The 12,384-nt window shown below is 40.8% G+C and overlaps 1 protein-coding gene across 7 annotated transcripts in view; it reads left to right on the top strand.

Moving 5' to 3' along the window:
- UNC13B (unc-13 homolog B) overlaps positions 1-12,384 on the top strand; it is a 199,199-nt gene that overhangs the window by 88,928 nt on the left and 97,887 nt on the right. The window lies entirely within an intron of this gene.

Below are 12,384 nucleotides of genomic sequence, written 5' to 3'. Positions count from 1 at the left end.
ATTTCTAAGTCCAGCAGACCATTTTAGTTTAGGTGGTTTTTAAACTCTTATTTATTTGTTTGTTTGTTTGTTTGTTTGTTTATTTATTTAGTATTTTCTTTCTTTCTTTATCAGTCACTTTACAGCCTGATCCTAGCCTCATCCTTCCTGTCTTCCCAGTCCCACCCTCAGGATCCCCATTCTCACTCTCTCCTTCTCAGAGAAGGGGAGGCCCTCAAGGGGCACCGATCCACCCTTGCCCCTCAAGTCACAGCAGAATTAAGTGCATCCCTTCCCACTAAGGCCAGGCAGCAGCCCAGCTAGGGGAGAGGGATCCAGTGGTAGGCAACAGTATTGGAGGCAGCCTTTACTCCCGTTGTCAGGGGAACCCACATGTTTACCAAGCTGCACATCTGCCACATGTATGAGGGGGTGTAGGTCCTGCCCATGCATGCTCTTTGGTTGGTGGTCACATGTGTGAGGTGGTCTAGGTCCTGCCCATGCATGCTCTTTGGTTGGTGGTCACATGTGTGAGGTGGTCTAGGTCCTGCCCATGCATGCTCTTTGGTTGGTGGTTCAGTGTCTGTGGGCCCCATGGACCCACTCTTTCTCCCACTCTTACACAAGACTCCCTGAGCTCAATCTGGTGTGTGCCTGTGGGTCTCTTCCTCTGTGTCCGTCAGCTGCTGCATGAGCCACTTCTGTGCTGGTTTTGATTGCTCTGCTGACCACATGTGTCCTGTCGATAGCATTTCTTAGCAGACTCTGGTAAACTCGTCTGCTTGTTTCATTTTTTTAAATTTAATTTTACTTTTTAATTTTTTATTAATTAATTTATTCAGATTACAACTCAGTTGTTCTCCCATCACTTGTATCCTCCCGTTCCTCCCTCCCTCCCACCCACCACCCTATTCCCCTCCCCTAGGTCCATGATCGAGGGGACCTCCTCACCACTTTATAGTCACAGGCTATCACATCTCATCTTGGTAGCTTGCCTGTTCTTCTGTTTGTTTCAAAAGACTCATTTTTTGTTTTTGTGGGTTTTTGTTGTTGTTTCTTTGTTTTGGTTTTTGGTTTTTCAAAACAGGACCTTGTTGTGTAACAGCCCTGGCCATCCTGTATCTTGCTCTGTAGTTCAGGCGGGCCTTGAACTCAGAGATTCACCTGCTTCTGCCTCCTAAGGGTTAGGATTAAACAGGCATGTGCCACCACAACTACCTCAAAAGACTTGTTTGTTAATGTGTGATTTATGTATAGTAACCTTTGCCTTTTAGTGTATATTGTTGGGATTTTTAGTGGATCATAGTTTGTAATCTCCACCATAGTTGAGGTACACAGCAGCTTTCTCATGTCTTTTTCCTCTTCCTAGTCAGCCTCTTCCACTCTCAGCCCATAGCAACACTGATCTCTGTATCTGCAGAGATCTCTCATCTTATTCAGAGTGGCATATAAATGGAGTCGCAGAGTACATAGCTCTTTGAGTCTATCCTCTTTAACGTACAATGTATTTGAGATACGCCCACGTGTGGCAGTGGCTCATCCCTTGTTAGTCCTGATTAATGTACCACTCTGTGAATGTGCCAGTTTGTTTACTGATTTGTCAGTTGAAGGACATTTCTATTTTCATTTTTTGTGACTCTAAAAATGGAAGCAAGCAACTGCAAACATTCCTGTATAGGTTTTTGTGTGAGCATATTTTTATTTCTTCTGGGTAAAAATCAAGTAGGGATATGACTGTATTGTATGATGTGCGCACAACCTTACAAGAAATGCCAAGAGCATTCTCTAGAATGTTCTGCACTTTGCGTTCTCCCTAGAAATGTGTGAGAGTTTCAGTGTCTCCATGACCTCACAGACACTGTGTGCTGTCAGTCATTGAAGTTGTCCTCTCCTTCATTTTCTTTCTTGTTTAAAAGGTGGTGGTTGTCATTCCTCTCTTTGTAACTACTCCTCCCCCCCTCCCGCCCCATATTGTCCCACTGGGTTCTTGACAGCAGCCGTGCTTTGTAGCCCAGGCTGGCCTTGACTTTGTGACCTCCTTCTTCAGTGCTCTCAATGTTGAGATTACCTGTGTGTGCTAGTGTGAGTTGCAGCTCATTTGTTCATTTGATCTTTCTGTTTTGTTTGTCTGAAAGTTGAACACATGCCAATCAAGTGCTCTACTTCTGAGCTATTGCCACAGCTCTTTTTTTTTTTTTTTTGTCATAATTTGCAATCTTCCCCAGTGTTCTTACATACCTACATTTTTGTTTTTATTCATCTATTTATAAGTATTTGTTTGAGCTTCTATATTAAAAATAATTATTAAATATGTATTAATAAAATCTAATTTTATTATTTAATAACTTTAATAAAAACAACTAAACAAATATGAATATCAAGTAATAATAGTTATTATTGTTTGTGTGCATGTGTGTGTGAGACAAAGACTGGACATTCTGTGGTGTGTATGTAGAAGGCAGAGGAGAGTTTTTCAGGAGTTTCTCTCCTTTCATTTTTTTTTAAGGCAGTGTATCTCCTCTGCTGCGTACACCAGCTTCAGTCTGATTCTCCTGTCTCCGCTTTTCATTTAGACACCAGCCTGCATTCCTGACTTGTGTGGGTTCCATAGATCAAACTCAGGCCATCTAGCTTGCATAGCAACTGCTTGGACACACTGAGCCATTTTGCCTGAGCTTCTACTTTGTTGTTGTTTGATTAAAAATAAATATTTTATTGGAAGAGGACAGAAAGTGCCAAGGGAAAAATATGTAATTGACAAAACATTTTATTTTAAAACAGGATATGTGGTAGAGCTTCTACTGTTTATTAGGTATTGTATAATACAACAAAATAAAAAAACAGAAGAAACCATTTCTTTGTTGGAATTTATGTTCTGGAAACTTTTCTGACCACTACGTTCAGATAACCAGCTGTGTATTGAGCAAAGCTCATTTAATATATCCAGTAGATACTCCAAAGTTAATATGCCTAATTTTTTTATTAATTTACTTATTTATCCACTTTACATCCTGATCTCAACCCCCTTCCTCTCCTCCAAGTCCCACCCTCACATCCCCACTCCTCCATTACCCCCAGTTCCCATTCCTTTCTCTCTTTCTCCCCCTATGGGTACCAACCCACCCTGGCACATCAAGTCACAGCAGGACTAGGCTCATCCTCTCCTACTGAGGCCAGCCCAGCTAGAGGAAAGGGATCCAAAGGCAGGCAACAGAGGCAGAGACATCTACTTGTTAGGGGACCCACTTAAAGACCAAACTTTACATCTGTTACATATGTGGGGGAGACCTGGGCCCAGCCCAAGCATGCTCTTTGGTTGGTGGTTCAGTCTCTGTGAGCCACCATTGGCCCAGGTTAGTTTCCTCTGTAGGTTTTCTTGCGGTGTCCTTGACCCTGCCAGCTTCCTCTATCCTTCCTTCCACTCTTCCACAAGACTCCCTGAGCTTTGGCTGTGGTTCTCTGCATCTGTTTCCATCAGCTGCTGGATGAAGCATCTCAGAAGACAGTTTGGTTAGGCAAGCATAGCACAGTATCATTAATAGTGTTAGGGGTTGGTTCTCTCCCATAGGGTGGATCTCAAGTTGGGCCAGTCATTGGTTGGCCATTCTCAATATCTGCTCCATCTTTATCCCTGAACAGACAGGATCAATTTGGGTTTGAAGGTTTTGTGGGTGGGTTGGTGTCCCCCTTCCTACACTGGAAGCCCCCACCTGGCTATAAGAGGTGGCCACATCAGGCTCCATATCACCTTCTGCTAAGAGTCTCAACTAGGCCAGGTGGTGGTGGTGCACTCCTTTAATCCCAGCAGTTGGGAGCCAGAGGCAGGCGGATCACTGTGAGTTTGAGGCCAGCCTGGTCTACAAAGCAAGTCTAGGACAGCCAAGGCTAACACAGACAAAACGTGTATCGAAAAACAAAACAAAAAAGAATCTCAACTAGGGCACCCTCATAGACTCCTAGGAGCCTCTCCTGTCTTAAGTCTCTGTCTCTCTGTACCCACAGATGTGCCCCCACCGATTTCTGTTCTTTCTCTATCCCTTTCTCCCCTGATCTCTCCCACACCTGAGTCCTACCTCACTGTTCATTTCCCCACCCGCTTTTTTCACCGACTTACCTTTCTCCATCCACCTTCATTGTACATTTTATTTCCACTTCTAAGTGAAATTCAAGCATCCTCTCTATGTCCTTGGCTTCTTAGAGTCTGTGGATGTGAAGCATGGTTATCCTGTACTTTATGGATAATATCCACTTAGAAGTTAGTACATACCATGTGTCATGGTTACATCACTCAGAATGACGTTTTCTAGTTCTATCAATTTGCCTGCAAATTTCATGATGTCCTTGTTTTTAATAGCTGAGTAGCATTCCATTGTGTAAATGTACCGCATATTCTTTATCCATTCTTTGGTTGAGAGATATTAAGTTGTTTCCAGTTTCTGGCTATTATGAATAAAACTGCTATGAACTGCAAGTGACCTTGTGGTGTGGTAGAACATCTTTGAGTATATGCCCAGGAGTTGTATGGCTGAGTCTTGAGGCCATACATTTTCTGAGAAACAGCCAGATTGATTTCCAAAGTGGTTGAACAAGTTTGCACTCCCACCAGCAATGGAGGAGTGTTCCCCTTTCTTCACATTCTCACCAGCATGTGCTGTCACTTGAGATTTTGATCTTAGCCATTCTGACAGGTGTAAGATGGAATCTCTGAGTTGTTTTGATTTGCATTTCCCTGATGACTAAGGACATTGAGCATTTCTTTAAGTGCTTTTTGGCCATTTGAGATTTCTCTGTTGAGAATTCTCTGTTTAGCTTTGTATCCCAGTTTTAATTGGGTTATTTGGTTTGTTGGTGTTTAATTTCTTGAGTTCTTTTTAGGACTAATGTTTGGAATATTAGCCCTCTCTAATGTAGGGTTAGTGATGATCTTTTCCCATTCTGTTGGCTGCCATTTTGTCCTATTGACAGTGTCCTTTGCCTTACAGACGCTTTTCAGTTTGAGATCCCATTTATTAATTGTGCTTAGTGCCTGAGCTGTTGGTGTTCTGTTCAGGAAGTTGTCTCCTATACCAGTGCATTCAAGGCTGTTCCCCACTTTATCTTCTGTTAGATTTGGTGTTCTTGTTTTATATTAAGGTCTTTGATCCACTTGGACTTAAGTTTTATGCAGGGTGATAAATACAGATCTATCTGCATTCTTCTGCATGCAGACATCCAGTTAGATCAGCAACATTTATTGAAGATGTTATCTTTTTTCCCTTGTATGGTTTTTCTTTCTTTGTCAAAAATCAAGTGTCCGTAAGTATGTGGGTTTGTTTCTGGGTCTTTGATTTTGTTCTGTTGATCAACCTGTCTGTTTTCATGCATGTGGTTTTTATTACTATTGCTCTGCAGGATAGGTTGAGATCAGGGATGGAGATGCCATCTTGTTCCTTTATTGTACAAGATTGTTTTAGCTTTCCTGGGTTATTTTTACATACGAAATTGAGGTTTGCTCTTTCAAGGTCTGTAAAGAATTGTGTTGGAATTTTGGTTGGAATCACATCAAATTTGTAGATTGCTTTTGGTAGGATGGCTATTTTTTTTTTTACAATATTAATACTATCGATCCATGAGCATGAGAGATCTTTTTCATCTTCTGATATCATCTTCAGTTTCTTTCTTCAAAGACTTGAAGTTCTGCTATATGTGTCTTACACTTGCTTGGTTAGAGTTACATCAAGATACTTTATATTATTTGTGGCTTTTTTGAAGGTGTCATTTCCCTAATTTCTATCTCAGCCCGCTTATCATTTGTATAAAGAGGGCTACTGATTTTTTAAAGTTAATTTTGTATCCAGCCATTTTGATGAAGGTATTTATCAGCTTTAGGAGTTCTCTGGTAGAATTTTTTTGGGTAACTTATGTACACTATCATATCATCTGTGAGTAGCAATGCTTTGAGTTCTTCCTTTCCAATCTATATCCCCTTGATCTCCTTTGGTTGTCTTATTGCTATAGTTAGGAATTCCAAGAACTATGTTAAATAGATATGGAGAGAGTGGGCAGCCTTGTCTTGTCCCTGATTCTAGAGTGCTTGCTTTAAGTTTCTTTCTGTTTAATTTCTCTTGGCTATTGGCTTGCTATGTACTGCTTTTATTGTGTTTAGGTATGGGCCTTCTATTCCTAATTTCTCCAAGGCTTGTAACGTGAAGGGGTGTTAGATTTTGTCAAAGGCTTTTTCAGCATCTAATGAGATTACCATGAGGTTTTTTTTTTCTTTCAGTTTGTTTACATGGTGGATTACATAGATGAATTTTCATATGTTGAACCATTCCTGTAGCCTTAGGATAAAGCCTACTTGATCATGGTGGATGATGTCCTTGATGTGTTCTGGATTCAGTTTTTGAATATTTTATTGAGTATTTTTGCATCAATGTTCATAAGGGAAATTGGTCTGAAATTCTCTTTCTTTGTTGAATCTTTGTGTAGTTTAGGTATCAAAGTGACTGTGGCCACATAGAATGAGTTTGGCAATATTCCTTCTGTTTTTATTTTGTGTAATAGTTTGATGAGTATTGGTATTATCTCACCTTTGAAAATCTGGTAGAATACTGTGCTAAAACCATCTGTCCATGGGCTGTTTTTGGCTGGGAGACTTTTAATGAATCAGGCTTTGATCTCTTTAAACCTACCTTATTTGAGATTCTTTAATGCATATACCTCCCTTCCAACCGACCAACCCTTGGTAGGAGAGAAAGACGATTAATAGTGACAAGAGAGGCAGACCTTTGTAGACTCAGTTCCTTGGGGCTATTCCACTCTTCATTGTCAGGATTCCAGCAGGCTTGTCAAACAATAAATCAGCAACCCAGCAAAAATGACCAAAAATAACTGCAGTAGCAGGAACTTCAGAGCCTTCTCTGGGGCATTTCTCTCTAGGAGCATCTAGAAGGTAAGAGACGCAATGTGAAGCAATGCAAAAACATATCTCTTTTGGGGGGCGCTATTTAAACTCTCCCACAGTCTGTACAGGATGTTTTTCAAGTGTCAAAGACCATGCCACCATACCAGGCAGTTTCCTGTTGACAAAGATTACACACCCTCTTCTGAGTCTGTTTCCAGTGGACAAACATCACATGAGGCAGTTTCACATCCCACACTTGGATCAGAACAGAAATATGGTTACTCCACTAGAGCTTCTATTTCCTAGGGGGTTATTAAATAGTACATGTGATCTTTTTTTTTTTTAAGCAAATTTTTAAAAAAATTTTTTTCCTCCTTTATTAATTTATTCTTGTTACATCTCAATGGTTATCCCATCCCTTGTATCCTCCCATTCTTCCCTCCCTCCCAATTTCCCCTTATTCCCCTCCCCTATGACTGTTCCTGAGGGGGATTACCTCCTCCTCTATATGATCATAGGGTATCAAGTTTCTTCTTGGTAACCTGCTGTCCTTCCTCTGAGTGCCACCAGGTCTCCCCGTCCAGGGGACATGGTCAAAGGTGAGGCACCAGAGTATGTGAGAAAGTCATATCCCACTCTCCACTCAACTGTGGAGAGTATTGTGTCCATTGGCTAGATCTGGGTAGGGGCTTAAGGTTTACCGCCTGTATTGTCCTTGGCTGGTGCCTTAGTTTGAGCGGGACCCCTGTGCCCAAATCTGCCTATCATAATGTTCTACTTGTAGGCTTCTAGGACCCTCTGGGTCCTTCTACTTTGCCTTTCTCCCATGATTCTCTCAACTAGAGTCCCACTAGAATGTCCTCTTCTCTGTCGCAGTTTCCTGGTAAGTGAAGGCTTTCGTGGGACAGTACATGTGATCTTAATTTAACTTTGATACTTGATATCTATTGAGAAATCTTCCCATTTCATTTAGATTTTCCAATTTTGTGCAATAGAGGCGTTTAAAGTAAGACCTAATGTCTTTTAGGATTTCCTCAGTCTCTGTTCCTCTTTCTTTCATTTTTGGTTTTGTTGATTTGGATACTGTCTCTCTGCCTTTTAGTTAGTTTGGCTAAAAGTTCGTGTGTCTTGTTGATATCTTCAAAGGAGACTTCTTTGCTTCTTTGTATTGTTCTCTTTGTTTCTAATTCATTTATTTTAGCCCTGGGTTTGATTACTTCCTTCTCTCTACTCCTCTTGCTGTTTTTTTTCCCGTACAGTTTTGAGGTGTGCTTTTAAGTTGTTAGTATGAGATATTCCACTTCCTTGTGAAGGCACCTAGTGCTATGAATTTTCTGCTTAGCACTGCTTTCATTGTTTCATAAGTTTGGTTATGTTGTGCTTCATTTCGATGGAGTTCTAGAAAGTCTTTAATTTCTTTCTTTATTCCCTGTCTCAGTGGTCATTGAGTAGAGAGTTGTCCGTTTCCATGAGTTTCTAGGCTTTCTGTTGTTGTTGAAGCCCAACTTTAATCTGTGCTGGTCTGATCAGATACAAAAGGTCATTTCAATTTTTTTGTATCTGTTGAGGCTTTCTTTGTCACTGACTATATGGTCAGTTTTGGAGAAGGTTCTGTGAGATGCTGAGTAGAAGGTATATTCTTTTGTATTTAGGTGAAATGTTCTGCTAAGTCCATTTAATTCATAACTGTTAGTTTCATTATTTCTGTATTTAGTGTCTGTCTCAATGACCTGTCCATTGGTGAGTGTGGGGAGTTGAAGTCTCCCACTGTTCATGTGGGAGGTCCAATGTGTGATGTAAGCTTTAGTAGTGTTTCTTTTACCACTGTGGGTGCTTTTGCATTTGGGGACATTGATGTTCAGAAGTGAAATGCCATCTTGGTAGATGTCTTCTTTGTGTATGAAGTGTCCTTCCCTGTTTCTTTTGATTAATTTCATCTGAGGGTCTATCTTATTAGATATTAGAATGGCTACTCCAGCGTACTTCTCAGATCCATTTGCTTGGAAAACCTTTTTCCAGACTTTTACTCTGAGGTAAAGTCTATCTTTGCTGTTGAGGTGAGTTTCTTGTGTGCAGCCGAAGGATAGGCCCTGTTTTAGTATCCATTCTGTTAGTCTGTGTCTTTTTGTTGGGAAATTTAGTCTATTCATGTTGAGATATTGATGACCAGTGATTTAAATTTTTTTGTTTTGTTTTTTTGAGACAGGGTCTCTCTGTGTAGCACTGGCTGTCCTGGACTTGCTTTGTAGACCAGGCTGGCCTCAAACTCACAGCAATCCACCTGCCTCTGCCTCCCGAGTGCTGGGATTAAAGGCAAGCACCACCACGCCCTGCTGACCAGTGATTATTAATTATTGTTATTTTTATGTTTGTAGTGGTAGTGTGTGTGCTCCTTTTTTCTTTTGGTTTTGCTGGTGTGTTACATTTGGTTTTGTCATGTAATATCTTGTTTTCTCTATCTATGGTGATTTTTATTTGCTAGGTATAGTAGTCTGAGCTGACATCTGTGGTCTCTAAGAGGCTGAAAGACTCCGGCCCTTCTGGCTTTCATAGTATGAAACTTGGCCTTTTTCCCTTGAAGCTTTTAATATTTGTTTTTTTGTTCTCTACATTTAGTATTTTGATTATTCTCTGGCAGGGAGATTTTTCTATTCTGGTCCAATCTATTTGGTGTTCTGTAAGCTGCTTATATGCCTATAGGCATCTCTTTCTTTAGGTTGGAGAATTTTCTTCCATGATTTTGTTGAAAATATTTCCTGGGTTTTGGAGCTGGGAGTCTTCTCCTTCTTCTATTCCTATTATTCTTTGGTTTGGTCTTTTTATGTTGTCCCAGATTTCTTGGATGTTTTATGTCAGTAGTTTTTTAGATTTAACACTTTCTTTGACCGATGTATCAATTTCTTCAATCGTATCTTCTACACCTGAGATTTTCTTTTCCATTTCTCATATTCTGTTGGTGATGCTTGTGTCTGCAGTTCCTGTTCTCTTCCCTAGCTTTTCCTACTCCAAGATTCTCTCAGTTTGTGTTTTCTTCATTGCTTCTATTTCTATTTTCAGATCTTGAATAGTTTTATTCATTTCCTTCACCTGTTTGATTGTATTTTCCTGTATTTATTTAAGGGATTTTATTAATTTCCTCTTTAAAGACCTCTATTGTCTTTATAAGATTGGATTTAAGGTCATCTTCTTGTGCTTCGGCTGTAGTAGGACAGCTGGGCTCTGGTGGTGCCATATTGCCCTGGCTCTTGTTGGTTGTGTTCTTATGATGGCCCTTATGTGCTGTTGTTCCTGGTGTTGCCTGGATGTTTCTGATGTTGACAGGACTCCTTTGGAGAGGCAGACAGAGCTGTGAGCTTCACAGTGGAGCTCAGGGAGTAGCACATTGCTGTCCTTTGCTGGTTGTGCCCCAGGTTGACCCAGCAGGCAGAAGATTGGGCATCAGGGGAGGAGGAGATCTAGCCTGGATGTCCTTGGCACCCTCCTCAGGAAGGCAGGCAGAGCCCAGGGCTTGACATTGGAGCTCAGGAGACAGCATGCAACTCACCTCCACTGGCTGTGCGCCCCAGGTGGACCAGGCAGGCAGGCCGGTATGCCTGATCTCTACTTGATCATGTCCCCCATTCTTACCTTCTGTTTTTATATTTCTTCTGAGTGATTAATGTTACATTCATCTATTAGCCTAAGCTTAAAAACCTGCTATTGAGTTACTCATCAGCCTGATTGGTTTTTACCTCCAAATGTCTGATGGCTCTATCCACTCCTTCCCACCCTGTCACATATATAGTCAGGCTATGACAGCTGTGTACATCAGCTTCCTTACCAGCCCCATTGGCTACAATGTACCACTATTTTCTTTATGAAATAGAAAATCGGATCCTATCTCCTTTCTTTTAAGAGATGTAGTCGCTTTGTATTGCCTTCCAGATAATTCTACATTTCTAACATTACTTGATTTCTAAACATGACAGAGGATGCCCTGTGATTGTGCACTTCCATTGTAAAATTATTCTTAATTATTGTCCTATTAACTGGTGAGATGTTTTACTCATTTTTGGGGTGGGGAGGAAAACTTGCTTGATTAAACTAGTATTACTTCTGCTACAGTGTTATTGGGCTGAGGTAGTGAGAGTAGAGACTGGCTTATTAGACAGCCTGACATGTGGGGCATGTCCGCCCTGCCCCCCTATCCCTAGCTTTAGGATGGTGCCAGTAGATGGGATTAGTTTACATATTAAATTTCTTTATGTAATAGATACATACTTAATTAAGCAAAAGAAACTATCCTCTGCTGTGGAGAACTCAAGGAAGAAGCAGTGTCAGCAGGGAGAGCTGCCTTTGGGCTCAGAGTTAGTGAGAAACAGCCTTGTCACTTGCCTGGAGCAAAATATGCTTAGGGTTCAATGTGATTTTTTCCCCCCAATTTTCTTTTTAAAAAGAAACAAGGTAATTACCCTCTAGCAGTTGCTATGACAACAATACTATAGCCTGGGAGAATTTCCTTTTCCCCCCCTACTCATGACTAGACAATTAACTCAATTATAAAAAAATTAAATAGCACAATAAATCAATGTACTATCTCTGGGTAGTAATAAGAAGGGACATATATGGTAGGAAGAGGTAAGTGCCTAGGAAGAGAGGGGTTGCCAGTGACTCAGTGACTCAGTAGTAGTTGTATTTGCCCAGTGTAAGACATTCAGGTGAATGCAGCCAGCTGGGATTGCCATCAGCCTTCAGGCCAAGATAGCTACACTCTCAAAATTCTGAGTCTTCTGGACAACATTGAGTATTCCTTGTGGCTCTTAGGACTGTCTGAGAGCACAGGTCAGGGAGCGGTTTCCTTTCAGCCACCAATTTATTAGGAACTTATAGACAAGCAAGAGAGCTGGCAGCCTGACAGCCAGTTCCAGGGACTAATTGCTTGCTGTGTGTTTTCTCACCTAACCTTTATGCTGACACCGATGAGGAAGTATCTGCAGTGGTGCATTCAGACCATATTGTTAGTAGGTAGCAGAGCAGGAGAATTGAGCTTTGACTTTAGAGCTCATGCTCCTACTCAGGAAGCTAAATTACTTCCTTTTTCCTAGGACTAACTGCTGGTCTTTATCCAATTTTTTGTTCCAAATTCCATTTGGGTATAGGAAAGGATTTAAATTTAACTATTTTTTTTTACTTTTTTACTTTGCAAAGTGGATAGAAAATGCCTTTTTTTTATCTTTCAAAGTTTGTATTTTAATAGTCTTAATTAAGATGCTACATGTAATTCAGAAAAATGGCTTCTTCTAAAGATCTAATATGCTAGGGTATTTTTTATTACATATTAGAAAATTAGAGGATACGTTTTTTAAAAACTAGACATTGTTTGTTCCTACCTTTAAACTAGAGAGTCTGAGAGTGGCTCTCATGTGGGTGAGCACTCCTTTGTACGTGTCATGGCAGCTGAGCTTTTATGGATATACTGTGGTGGGCCCAAGCTTAGAGAGCACAAGTGCGAGGAAGCCCCTTTGAGACAGGAGAGCAGGTTT

Source organism: Acomys minous (assembly GCF_964271855.1).
Source record: "Acomys minous genome assembly, chromosome: 8".
Taxonomy (NCBI): domain Eukaryota; kingdom Metazoa; phylum Chordata; class Mammalia; order Rodentia; family Muridae; genus Acomys; species Acomys minous.
Note: the sequence above shows the minus strand (reverse complement) of the source record. Positions and strands in the feature narration are given on the sequence as shown.